The following is a 14,319-nucleotide window of genomic DNA, read 5'->3' on the forward strand; positions in this document are numbered from 1 at the left end:
TACACCGATGTACACTAAATTTGAGAACCACTACTCCAAAGTAGTCTATTAAGTTTTAAATTGGTCTTTATAAAATAAGGCAAGATTTTCATTCTACTAAATCAACCTAGTACACTTTTCACAGGCCTGTTTGTAAGGAGACTTAGAAGCAGGTAAAATTCACCTTTTCTGTGGCTTTTGAGAAGCCAGATAACACTTTCATTTCTCTTCATCCTAACCAATCACTTTGTTGAGATTTTTGGTTTCGATCTATTTCCACTTAAACGTCTCTTTAGACAATAAAGAAATCTGGGGTATGTTTCCTTGAGCTGAGTTAGCAGTTTTTAGCTAGAATATGCTTTCTTTTAAATCTTTATCCCATTACATTTCAGCAGCTTTATAATGTCATTATTTACCACAACTATAAACCCAAACTGAATATTTCCAAGAAAAGTAATACTTATACTTACTAGCTTGGAGAAGGAAATGGCAACCTACTCCAGTATTCTTGCCTGGAGAATCCCATGGACAGAGGAGCCTGGCGGGTCAGTCCATGGGGTTGCAAAGAGTCGGATACGACTGAGCGACTAACACACACACACACACACACACACACACACACACACACACACACACTTACTAGCTATTTCAGGTCAGAAATACTGATGTAGTCTTTATTAATACTTGCATTTTAAAAAACTTATTAGAATACTACATTGCTTTAATTTAGACACTGAAAAAATAGAAGACTCTGCAAACTGAAATGAGTTTCCTATTCCTTCATAATCATCACCTCTATATAGAAGTATTTAGATGAAGGGGGAAAAGACCATCAAAGACAGAAATAATTTTTAAACTATAAAAAGCATAAATTTTTAAATCTCCATTATTCAAGTCTTATTTCAGAGTAACTAAATTCAAGGGTTGAATATTCAATATACAAAAATGTATAGTTTTTTTCTTTGCCTCTTCTCTTTAACGGTTTCCACAGGTATTTAATTTATAGATTCTTCCTTTCGGATTGGAAGCTGGGCCTCTAATAAATATATTTCATATTGTCTCAGGGTTTCTCAGAGACTGATAGAAGTCTGAACTTCTTCCATTTTTGAGGTACATAATATTTATATAAATAGTAATAGTAGATATGCCAAAGCTATAAACTCTGTGGTTTATCCTATAAGTCTAAAATAAACCTAACACATTTACCACATTAAAAAATATTGTATAAACTCATTTAGAGATTATACTAAATTATACAAGTGCTTTGCAAACGTGAGGCATTGGACCAGACCACCTTCTCCACCTCTGCCTCAGCCATGCCACAGGTTCTTTGCTCTCTATAATGAGTGTTCTGCAATTTGGAATCTCTTCAGAGGAAAAATTATTCCCTGGCTTTAATATTTCTCAGTTAAGGAAAGATGACAGGAAGGAAGGGCTAGAGGGAACAATGGTTGACAGTGGTCTCTGTTGCCACTTTATCTTCTGCTGGGCAAGTAAAGAGTAAGTAAATAGAGGCAACATACCAATCTGCTATTACACTGACTGAAATTTCACATGTGCACAGATAGGAACTTGTGGAATAGCACTGTAATATTTGTCTGTCTCATAGGAAAAAAATCCCAGAAGATCCTCTGGAGAAGGAAAGGACAACCCACTCCAGTATTCTTGCCTAGAGAATTCCAATGGACAGAGGAGCCTGGCGGGCTACAGTCCATGGGGTAGCAAAGAGCTGGACACGACTGAGTGACTAACACTTTCACATTTTCTAAGGTGTCTGTACTTCCAGATAGATGGATAGGGTAGCAGTCACTGGTGAAGGGAGCAATTCTTCCCAAGCATCAGAAAATTTGTGCCTCCAGCACACCTAGCTGAAGAAAGCCTCAAGATACAGTCATAAAAATACTAAATGAATTATTCTGTAGAACTTTTCTATTTTTTTTGTAGAAAAGTCTGACTTCCTATCCCTATATCAATACATAACAAGTAACAGAAGGGTAGGAAATGTCCCTGCTTTAATTTTCTTATTAAAATATTATTGTATTTCCAGGATCATTTAGTAGATATCCAATAATTTCTTTTTTTTTTTTAATCATTGGAATGAAGACTGTAAAGGTGCCTGGATGACAGAGGAAGTTGTTTGGAAAAGAAGTATGAAAAAAAAAAAATGTAGAATCTTAAAATTCCTGAAAGGCACAAGACTCTGGGGGCAGAGGAGGAGGGAACACCATAATAAAATAAATAAATAAGTAAAACCAATTTAACGCATGTCATCTGGTGAAATAATTCTACCATCTTGACATCTTTTTGGCTTCCAGAAGGAGTAATTGGTTCAGTTACTTCTGTAACCTCTTTTTCAAAAGAGCAAAATCCTTCAGGCTTTTTAAGATTTCCACATTAGGATCTAATCAAAAGTCCTGCCATACAATATTCAAATGCTCCCATTAGTAATCTACCAAAATGTTTAATTTCTGTTATCATTTTGGGTCTCTTTCATATTAACTGAGCAGAAATTTCAACTCAAGCTGCCTTAAGACAAAACTGAATTTGGTGATTCATATTTGAAAATATCCAGAGTTAGGACCTTTTTTCAGCTGGGTTCAGAGCTCAAATATCCCCATCTAGATTTAACTTTCCTCCAGCTCCCACGTCCGCCTCTCTGAGTACTATCTGCATTCTCAGACTTCACATGATGACACAAAATAGCTCTAGGCTCACAATTCGCTCTGCAAAGTCCAACAGAAAGGAGTCCCTTCTTTAAGGGGGGCAAAATTGACCCCAAACAGTGCTTTCTTGTCTCTGATTGGCCAGACTTGGTCACATACTTTTCTGTAAACCAACCCTAGCTACTACTAAGAGGACATAAATCTTCCAGTGGCCACACGAGAGTCGTGGTTCACCCACTGAGTGGTTGACATCACCTGAGTAAAATGGGCTGAGGGGCGCTGGCTTGATCTTCCAAAGTAAACGAGGGTATGCGTAGGAATGCGCAGCTAGAGGCAAAACCATAAAAATCCAGTCCAACGTATATCTTTAGTAGATCCACCTCCACCACTTACTAAAACTTTCACATATGCTGTTGTTAGTGGATCAAGCCCCTGGAGAAGGGCATGGGAACCCACTCAGTGGATCAAAACAGAAATTAAAAGGGAAAAAATCGTTCAATTTAGGCTGCTGATCAACCTATATTTTAGGACAAGTGCAACCTCACACCTTGTATCCAAAATGTCGCTCCAGTTGTTGGCCTTCATCTGTCTTCAGGAGCTGGAACACAGCACGTGGCCTTTAGAAAGCCGGCGAGTCGAGGCAATTACCAGCTTACAACCTCGAAGCCGCCCGCGGCGCTCTGTCAGGTTCAGCGTCACTGGCGGGAGCGCGACCTGAGGGGACCACGAGGGTGCGCCGCACCTTCCCCGCACCGCCCCTGGAACTCACACCCACTTCCCACAAACGGTCCAACCCTTCTTGGCGACCGTCGGAGCCGGCCGACCGGGGCGGGACACCCAGGGTCCCCAAGCCTAGGGCTGGGCAGGCAGTCGGGCGGAGCAGAAGCGGGCGCAAGGCGGGCGGATGCAGGCGCCTCCAGCCCCCCGGCTCCCGCCTCCTCCCTTTCCCCGGGCGGGCGGGCGCGCGCGGGCCGGGAGCGGGGAGGCGGCGTGAGGGCGGCGGCGGCGCGGCCGGGCGGGTCCCGGGGCCGCGGAGCGCGTCCGAGCGAGCGCACGAGTCCCCGGCGCGCCCGCCGCGCTCGCCCCGCGGCCGCTCCCGCCCGGCGCCGCCCTCGCTGCGGGACCCGCGAGGCGCCCACCGGCTGCGGCCGCAGGGACCCGGGCACCCGAGGGGAGGGGCCGCCCGCGCGTCGCCCCCGCTCGGATCCCGGTACCGCGTCGCCCCCGAGCGCCGCCCGAACGGGGAGCGCTCCCCGAGCCGCGGAGGCCGAGGACCCGGGACGGAGGATCCCGCGGACGCCCGCAGCCCCAGGGAATCACCAGGGACCGGGCGGTCCTCGCCCAGACACCCGCCCCCGGAGACTTGGAACGCGGACTCCAGAGGCAGCGGCGCGCACGGTCAGGACAAGTTACTCGCGGTTTAAAGGGGTCCTGAGACTGCCACTCGTTTTATTTAATCGATCTTTCCTCGCCTGTTAAAAATAAGTTTATTTAGACAAAGAAAAGAAGGATAGCTTCCTGGGTAACTGGAGGTTTTTAAATACAATCCCGAAAGTTTTGCATGGTGTGGTTATCTGCTTATACATATTTATTAACCTGTTAACTCTTCAGCTGGACAGAAAATTGACATTTAAAATATTATTTGAGAAACATTTCTAGTTCGCTGCTGCTTTCAGGCATCGTATTTATCAGCTTATTTAGCATCTGTCTTCCCCAAGTGGTACCAAAACCTGTCCCTTGGCGACGGGTCTTGCACGTGACACTCTTGCCCTCTAGTGCCTCAGCAGCTTGGTAGCAGTTTGATGGCTAATATTAATGAGATGTTACATAACACAAGGGTACTGGGTCTGAACTGGTAGTGCTGCCACTTGTAAAACCAAAAAGCCTGAGCCACTGGTACTGGATACTGCTCTTTCCGTTTCTCTTCTTTTGAAACTTTCTGAAACCTCTGCAGCTCTTTCCGTTTTAATTCCAGGTAAGTGTATCTATTTATTTATACTACACTTTAATGGCTAACTCATAAATGTAGGAGTAGCAACTTTGTTTACAATTGATCTAAGAATTTCAGGATTGAACAAGTGCCTGATTTTATCCTTATAAAAGAAATAAATCATTTAATTAAATTGAGTGAAACAAAGAAATGTCTTACCTTGGCTTAATTTTAAAGCTTCTCTTTTATAAAATTAAAGTATTAAGGCAATGATCTCTTACAATTGTTTCAGATCTCCACCAACGACTTGTAATTATTCTTCAGAAGATTTGCTAAACAGAACATATGTCTGTTGCTTGTTGGACTAGAAATTTGTAAGCAACATTGGAGATTTAAACTACAACTACCTATCTATCTATATAGTAATGATCCTCAACAAATCTTTCTATTTGATGCAATTAGTTTTATAAATATCATTTAAGATTATACAGTTAATAACTTTAAATGCAACTGGTAAGAAATACCCTAAGTATTCAATACAGAAGTTTAAAATTAAAAGAAAATACATATATAGTCCATTTACTATATCTACGTTTTTTTTTTTAAAGAACTAAGATTTTTTTAAGGGGTTTACCTAGATGATCTTCCGACTAGTTCTTCTAATATCTGGAAGCTACTTAAGCCTCAAACTCATTTAAAGTTGAAATTTATCCATATTCTCTATAAACATATTGGTTATAGCAACATATGTAATCTGGAACAGTTTTAAGGAAATCACTCCTAAGTGATGTAAACAGCTACATCTTGATATTAAAATACAAATCAAATCTTAAGACACATGTGAAACTGATCTCAAATCCACTTTTTATTTTTCTTAGAAAATATGTTATCAACTATTGAATAATGCTATTCACCACAAGAGAGCAGAATGATGTGGAAGAGAAACTCCCAAACATCTGATACTCAGCTAAAGGACAAATTTTTCCTTTTTCTTCAGCCATAGCTCCCTATTAATATTGAATTTGAGAAGGAGATTTCAAAAATAAATTTGAAAGACATTCTTTTGGAAAATAGTACTGAACATATCAAGAGTCTTGCCTTAACAGAAGCTTTCCGCCTTTTCTTTCTCCTGTTAACACAGACAATATCTGCCATTTCTCTGATATTTTTATTGTTTTCCTCTATGGTCTTGATGGTAAAACAGAGGTTTCTTTCTTTGTATAAGTAAATATTGATATTAAACTGGTCACATGAGTTAATTCTCTTCATAGTCTTTAGAATAAAGATTCTCATGTTAATAAGCTATTTTAGATAAAACAAAACTTTTATCTCATTCTAGAGAGATTTGTTATAGTTCAGTTCAGTTGAGTTATAGCATACCCAGTATTCTTGCCTGGAGAACCCCATGGACAGAGGAGCCTGATGGGCTACAGTAGTTCATGGGGTCTCAAAGAGTCAGACATGACTGAGCAACTAGCCCTTTCCCTTTCCTTCCCTTCTCTTTTAATACATTTCCTTGAGAAAAGTATTGTCTCTGAAGATTACAACAAATGTTAGACTAATTTGTGCTGACTGAAAGATTTGTTAAAAGAAAAAAAATACAGTGGAAGAGATAACCAGGCATTTGAGGTTCTTTTTTTCTGAATAGTATATTTTGTTGAAGAAGTTACTATGTAAAATGCAGCAAATAAAAAAAAAAAAAAAAAGTTACTATGAGCTAGAATCTTTATATTAAAGGCTGACTTGTCAGTTAAGAATTTTAAAACAATAAAGAAGTTACAAAATTTGCATTTAATTCAGAGAATCTTATATGACTTCATTGAATCCTGGTAGAGTCTCAACTGCTCTTTGGTGATTAATGGCAACTTTTAAATTTAAATAAAATTTGAGCTATAAAATACTTTGTTGTTTGTGCTACAAAAACAGGGGAGTAGAATTGGTAATAAAAACACTATTCTCAACTAAATAAATGCCTTGGATTTCTAATTACTTAACAGTTTAGACAATAGAGAAAAGACAGTGGAAGTTTACCTATCCTGTGCTGTGACTATTGGAAATGAGCATCTACACTGAAATGCATGAACTCTGAACAGCTGTCCAGATTAGAGGATGCTACCAGGCCACAAAAGTAACAGCTTGCATTATGATGATAACTAGTCTGAACAATGCTTAAAATTGTTTTATAACTGAAGATTCTCTTATAATACCCAAAGAATTGGTTTTAGAAAACCAATTGGTTTATTTGGCTGCTTGTTTGCTTTTAATAAAAACCATATTCTCGGCTCTGGGATGTCACAGTGGGTGATTTATCCCTTCATGTTGTGTTAAACATTGCTCATCAATTTCATGTAAGTTGTATAACTAGGAAAATATCAAGCCCTTCTGTAATTACTTTTTTGCAATTATTATATATAATAAATTATTTCACAAAAACTCCTGCAAATTACTGAGAGATGTAACTCTTCGCTTGTGTGTGTGAAAGTTGCTCAGTTGTGTCCGACTCTTTATGACCCCATGGACTGTATAGTCCATGGAATTCTCCAGGCCAGAATACTGGAGTGGGTAGCCTTTCTCTTCTCCAGGGGATGTTCCCAACCCAGGGATCGAACCCAGGTCTCCCACATTGCAGGAACATTCTTTACCAGCTGAACCACAAGGGAAGCCCAATTCTTCACCACTTGTTGCCAAAAAATCAGGTAGTAGAGTTCTGTACTGAAACCTTTTAGCATCTCACTGATGGGTATCCATTTTACATACAATTCACTTTTAAATCTTCTCTGATTGCAGTGTTTGAGAATAACATGAAACTAGATCTGGCTTGAAGGCTGGGTTCTGCCATGAGAGCTCTAGTCTTGGACAACTCCCTTACTGGCTCTGGGCCTTGGTCCCTCACCTGGAAAATAAGGGTCTCAGAGATCCTTTCCTGTCCTCTGGGCAATAGCCCAACACTGTGGAAATTATTCTGGAGGACTGGACAACGGGACATGAAAAAAAATTGAAGAATAATGCAAAACTAAACTTAAGTGCTATTGTCTAGAATTTTAGTAGTAGGTGTGTTAGTGGTTAGGACTTCTCCGTCAAGTCAGGATGTACAGGTTCAATTGCTGGTGATGGAGCTGAGATCCCACATGCTCAGGGGCCAAAAAACCAAAACATGAAAACAGAAGCAATACGGTGACAAATTCAATAAAGACTTTTAAAAAAATGGTCCACATCAAAAAATCTTAAATAAATAACAGCCAACATTCATAGGATGGACACCTGTACCAGGCACTGTTTAAGCAGTTTATATATTAATTTTTAGCTATGTAATCTTCACAAAGATTATGTGAGGTAGATACTGTAATTATTTCCACTTCACAGATGAGGAAATTGAGGCACTGAGAGGTTATCTACCTGTCAAAGATTGCATCCCTGGCAAGTGGTAAAGCCTGGATTCAGTTTGACTCTGATTCTAATGTATATGCCCTTAACAACTCAATTACATTTTCTCTCCATAGGCTTCAAATATTTGTGCTTGATACACCTCTTGATATAACACAGGAAACTCATGTACCTCTCCAGTCATTTCTACCACCTCTCCCCTTATGTATGAAATGATCAATCATTTATTCAAGAAAAATTTACTCTGCACCTACTTTTGTGCCAGGCTTAAAGTAGTTCCCAGGACCATTACGTGTGATGCCTTCCTTAATGAGCTATATATAGTCTAGTTTAGGTTATTTCTTTGTCCTCTCTTGCTACTCCAAATGGGTTGAGTTTCACTTGTTCTAAAAGGTGCCCATGACAACAGAGGAGTAATTTATCTGACCTCTTCATTGATGCATCCATGGGGTAGTGAGTAAGAGAACCAGGACCTCAGACCTCCTCAGGACTGCCTATCATATTTTTTCATTGCTCCTCTCTGCTCTTTTTTATCCTCTATGCAGATTGACTGCGTCTGCCTCGCAACTTCATGTAACCTGCCCTAAAACACAGCCAAAACCTGATCTGTAACTTTATATCTTACGCTCCAGGCAAACAGTAAGAGGCTGGGTTAATATCTTCTGTTCCCATGTCTCTGAAGAAGGATAAAAATGACACAGGTTAGAGTATGTGCTGAAAGCTGCACTGGCAGTAGGCATAGTGGCCTGCTATTAGGTGTGCATTGATACATACATTCTAGCTGAATTTAAGAAGATAGAGGCAGACATTTTCACCTTTAAGTCATAGAGGCAGAAACAAGCAGCAGTGGGAGAGTTTTCTTCTCTTGCCTCACTGGATGGCACACCACTGAGGGAAGTGAACAAAATGGATTCTTTCCTTCATAATTTCTAAGTACAAAGAATGGAAAGTTGCAATAGAAATTCATTTTCCATCTAATGTATTAAACAAAGCTAATACCCCCGTAAGTGCAGCTTTTTTCCCATCCAGCTTTAAAACAAAAGATTGACAATGCCAGTAAATTAAAGTACATTCACTCTAAAAAAAAAAAAAAGAAAAGCCCAGTTCTAAGAGACAAGAGTATATTCTTGGTTTGTAGTCCATATAAATCAGCATCTTACTTGCCTACCACAGCAGGGTTCAATAAATATGACACAATTTCACACATTCTTTCTCAGACAAAAGCATGTTCTTTGTCAATTTTTAATATTGCTAAAATCACTTTTAGCAAATCCATGCAATGTATTTGAGGCGTCTCAATGCATTTTTCAATACTATACAATATGGTTAATTTTGTGAAAGAGGAATACTGTCAAGATCTTTTAAATATCTTTCATTTATGTTAGAACCTGAAGTTCTTTAGTTATTAATACTCATTTTCCAGATGGCAATCTTTTTTTTCACATTCCTTATGCTGCCAACATGATTCTATTTCATTTAGAAATTGATTTTTACTTTGGAATGATGGTGGGAGAGAGTGGAAGAAAAAAGATAGGTCACAGGGACAAGTAGGTGCTTTCCCCTGCAGATTGTGCGGTGTGTTGCAAAGTGTAGGTTTGTATATAGTCAGTTCTTCACTATGTGTATAGAATGGCCTGTGATTCCCAAAAAATAATTGCTCCCTTTGTCTTTCATTAATGGTAGATAATTAAATAATGGCTGGCTAATGTTCCCGTGGTGAAAAAACAGATGTTTTCCTTTTTAAAAACAAATGAATTGCAAAAGAACTCTAACCACTCTGAATTCTGAGAACTATCAGAAGAGGAAAAATGGGTGTTCAAATAAGCCAGTAAAAGGTACATTCTGGATGTGTCTGATTGATGGCTATGGTCAAAGTGGTCACTGCCGTTCACAGTGTTTATATTATCACCCTGACTGTTTGGGCCAGTGTGGCTGATCGAGGTATCCATTCATGGAAGACGGTTTTACTTCATGACTTCCCCAGTTTGTGACTGCAGCTACCATTCGTAAATTTAGTAGAGGCCCTTTTTCACCCATTTTTCAAGTATTCAGTGGAATGTGCTTACTACAGGCACTGTGCTGATATCAAGAGTATAGAAGTGAACGGGACAGGTGCTTCCAGCTGTTTCCAAACTATGAAGAAATATTCCCCAGAAAATCCCATGACTAATTATAACTATGGAACGTGCTGCAGAGCACAAGTAAATAGTGATATGAGAGTGTGTTCCGGGGACCTGACAGATCAGGGGAAGCAGGGAAGTTTTTGCGAGGCTGGGACATATACGCAGAGAGCCACAGGATTTGGAGAATGAAGTAAAATGAGGAGAGCAGAAAAAACTCCCAAACAAAGAAAACAGCATGTGAGAGCATCCTAGGTCAGAAAAGAGTTTCAGGCCCAGCTCCTGTGCAGAGCTTAAGAGAACACACCATTGAATCAGGCCTGAGACATCAGAGGCAGAGGGGAGCATGTCTCAGGTCTTATGGGATATGTACAGGAATGTGAGTTTTCATCAGCAAGTGAGATTGGCGGCCATCGCTGGATTTTCAGCTGGGAAGAAAATCAGAGTTGTACTTTGGTGCTGGATTGAGAAAAGTAGAGAGGGAGCTGAGAGGGTTTCTGGTAGGGCTAGTTGTTGAGGTGGTTCAAGTGAGAGGGACCCTGCCGGGAAAAAGAGAGAAGGGCGTTTTGTCCAACGCGTTTTGGAAAATGGAAATGAGAGCACTTGGGTCTATTTCGATAGGCAGAAGTGAGGGAAAAGAAGGTGTTGAGAGGAGCCACCAGATGGTTGTAGGAAGATGGAGACAGGTTTAGAGGGTGGATCACAAGTTTGGTTATGGACAGGTTGAGCTTGCTTGTGACGCAGTTCTAGTGGAGGCAAGGAGTGGCTGGTCTGTTGTTAGAAAGGGCATGGTTACTGGAAATTGTTATTATACCAAGTCAGTAGTTCAATTTGAAATCAACATTTGGAATTGGGGGGAGCATCATTGGTAATGAAAGCCAGGGGGCGTGTGAGCTCATCTAGGAGAAGGGGGAGGAATTAGAAGCCCACGGATGGACACAGTGCCAATTATGTCTCTTTGGGGCTTCTTCCTCTGCTCTGAGACCCATCTGACTTCCTGCATCAAAAGTGGACTTTCTGTACCTCCCACCACGCTGCTTATACTCAAATGTTTGTAGCTATCCTTTTATGAACTCTTAGTACATTTTTATTGGTCATCTTCAGGATATTTCTCTCATTTTATTATGTTATTTATACCATCATCATCATCATCACAGGTACCATTTAGTATATTCATTCTCTGTGCCAGATAATTTTCTAAGAGATTTTTTACACTTTTATTTCATAATCCTCATCAAAGCCATCACAATATTGTAATCATCCTCCAATTAAATTAATTTTAAAAAGAATAAAATGACTAATAAAAAGTTAGTGCATGTAAAAAAAAAAAAAAACAAACCCTGTTAAGTAGGTACCACAAGTATCTCACTTTTAATGAGGAAACTGCAGCATCTAAAGGGAAGAGATGCCTGATATCCATTTCTTACATGTTCCTAGCATGAAAGGGACATGTTTGCAGTTGCCTTCCCAGGTAGATGATATCTTGAATGTGGGCTGTCAGGTTCAAAATCAGTTCAGCTACTACAAGCTGTTGCACCTTGGGCAGGCTGCTTAGCCTTTAAAGGGCCTCAGACTGTGTTGGCTTATAGTTAAGTGTTCATTAATGTTAGCTGAGCTGCTGTTGCTGGCATTCTCCCTGCCCACAGATGTGATTTGCTTCAGAGTGCCTTATAGGAAATCCTAATGAGGTGGTGATGCTTATAACCAGCCCAACCTTGTAACTTCCTGTATCTCCTGTGACTGTTCCAAAACTTTGCCTGCCTAAATGGCTTGTTGATATTCTCAGTTTCATATACAGTTTCTTGGCCATTCAGCATATTCCTTATTATGGTCAAATAGGTAGCCAAGTTCAACCATAGCTGTCAACTCTGTGCTTTAAGACAGTGGTGTCCATGGAAACTCTCTTGACCCACAAGTTCATGTGCCTGTTCTTCAGTCATTCAGAGAGCCCTTCAGACCATGCAGAGTCTGTACTTTTTAATATATTTTTGTGAGAGCACTTCAGGAACACAGTTGTCACTATACTGAAGTGTTTGGCTTGTTGATCTTCTTGACCTTTAAAAATGTTTTTATCCCGTGTCTTGTTTAAAAGACCACTGGGAATAACATGAAACCTACCCTCGGAAAGTTCACTCTGAAAAAGCAGTGAGACCTTAAACAAATCATGTTGCTAATAATAGTAAGCCTTTGGTAGAGGCCTTAAAGGAAAAGTGGTTATAATTAGAGTATATAATCTGGGGACCTGGCCTAGAGGCGAGAGGAGTGGAGTTGGTCGGAAAGACTTTCCTGAAGAACTGAATTTGTGCAGCATATTGAGATTTGCCTGCAACCCATCAATTTTGACCCTAGTCAATTTCCTCGACTTTCTTATTTGTCAACATCCAACTATTTTGTAGAACATTGTGATTTTGCTATCTCCTCACGCATCATTTGGTCGCCTGCTTGAACCCTAAGTGTCCAGCAGTCGCTCAAGCCAATTTCCACTCTGTGCCATGGTGCTTTTATTACTGGCATTGTTATTCCCCTAGTCCCTAAGCCTGCCTACCCCCGCCCCCACCAGTAATCATGTCCTTTTCTCTTTTCCTCCTGAGTCCCTCTTTGTTGTCATCCTCTCTGATAACCACCCTTGTCTGGACTCAGACCACCCCTACCTGGCTTGTGCAGCAGCATCTTTGCTGGGACTATTCTGATTCCACCTGCTTCTTCACTCCATGCAATGCAGCATGTACTCTCTCTGTTCGTATGATTGTTCTTTGTCCATCCTGGGTGTCACTGCTACACTAATCATCTGTAAACCCTATTTTTATTGTCTGTCTTCTGTTCAGTTGCATCCAGTGCTATTTCCCAGTCAACGCTTTTGTGTTCACAGTCACTTTAATCTGCAGCACTTTTTCAGTGAAACATTATTTCCATTTTCAGTCCAATACATAGTGCCTTATGATTAGTTTAGACTGATTCTCAGATAAATGCGCTGTAATCATTGCATTTCATCCTTGCCAGGTTTCTATGCTGGGCATGTGCACCACATCCTCATACCCAGATCCGCCCATCACGCTATGTCCCCCTCAAGCACCATGTCTCTTAGCAAGTACCACTGACTTTCAGTTTCATTATTCTCTCTTGCTCTTTCTTCTGAAACTTCTAGTAGACATAGTCTGTACAGCACAAATCCCTACTCATTATGTGCAACATAGTGTTGGCTGTTGTTTCCTACGTTTTTCAGTATTTTATTCCTGCTAATGGAGGTGGCAGCTTTGATAGGTTTCTAGTAACTATCTTACACAGTGAGAGCAAATACACCTCACCACCCTGTCTCATCATAGGTAAGGATTTTATGAATTACATGCCTTTCACTTCTGACAATAGGAACAAACTATGAGACACTGCTATCTGAACTGCAAAAGTGAGAACAGGTTTTGTATCCACTCAGAAACATTTCACAGCTGGAACTAAAACAGAGGCCTAGAGAGATGTGAGATTTTATATCCTGCTATTGTACCACAGACTATTATGTTATTCATAAACATGTACCTAACTTTAAAAGTGCAATTACTTTTCAAAATGAAATAGCTACAGTTACAATGAAAACTCTCAGTTTTCTCTGGTAATTTTGATTTGCTTGAATTACACCTAAACCTGTGGGAAAATCTTTTAGAGTAGGATTTCTTTTGGAGTGTGTCAGATCCCTTAATGGCGTTTCCCTCGGCCAAGGGTGGGGTCCCATAGACCTTTGGTGACATATGAAGTCCAGCACCTCCTCTCTTTGCAGTTGTCCCTCAGACTCATCCATGCCCATGTTCTGTCTGCTCTGTGATCACTAAACAGTTTGTGCTTGGACGGTGAGAGATGAGCCTGCACTGGCTTGCCAGAGTTGCTCTCACACTGCCCTGTGATACCGTCTACATTCTTGATTAATTCATTTTATTTCCCAAATCAGGAAAAAGTAATGGTTCCCTACAAGGCTTTCTTGACAATAAACTTCTATGTTATCTGATCTCTATGATCTGAGTTACCTATATTTATACAATTTACTTTTGAGGTATTCCTTACTCTTTCCTTCAAGTCTTCAGTGTCCCTTGCCCAATACTGTACTCATTCCTCCTCCGTAAAATCCTCTCTATCTCAAATGCCTATTCATTTTACCCTCATCCCTCAAGGCTCTGCCCAAATCCAGCCCCTCCCCACATTGCAGACACCCCCACTTGCCATGGTGTCTTTTTTTCTCTCATCCTGTGACAGACAT

General features: G+C 40.4%; 1 protein-coding gene across 1 annotated transcript in view; it reads left to right on the forward strand.

Annotated features, from left to right (window-relative positions):
* Positions 1-3,610: 3,610 nt before the first annotated feature.
* LOC145504500 (bifunctional heparan sulfate N-deacetylase/N-sulfotransferase 3) overlaps positions 3,611-14,319 on the forward strand; it is a 179,151-nt gene continuing 168,442 nt past the window's right edge. Inside the window, exon 1 of the mRNA XM_081485496.1 lies at positions 3,611-4,040. The gene's annotated coding sequence lies outside the window, so the exon portion shown is untranslated. The remainder of the gene's footprint in view (positions 4,041-14,319) is intronic.

Source organism: Giraffa tippelskirchi, chromosome 1 (assembly GCF_054371585.1).
Source record: "Giraffa tippelskirchi isolate mGirTip1 chromosome 1, T2T-mGirTip1v1.2.pri, whole genome shotgun sequence".
NCBI classification, from domain to species: Eukaryota; Metazoa; Chordata; class Mammalia; order Artiodactyla; family Giraffidae; genus Giraffa; species Giraffa tippelskirchi.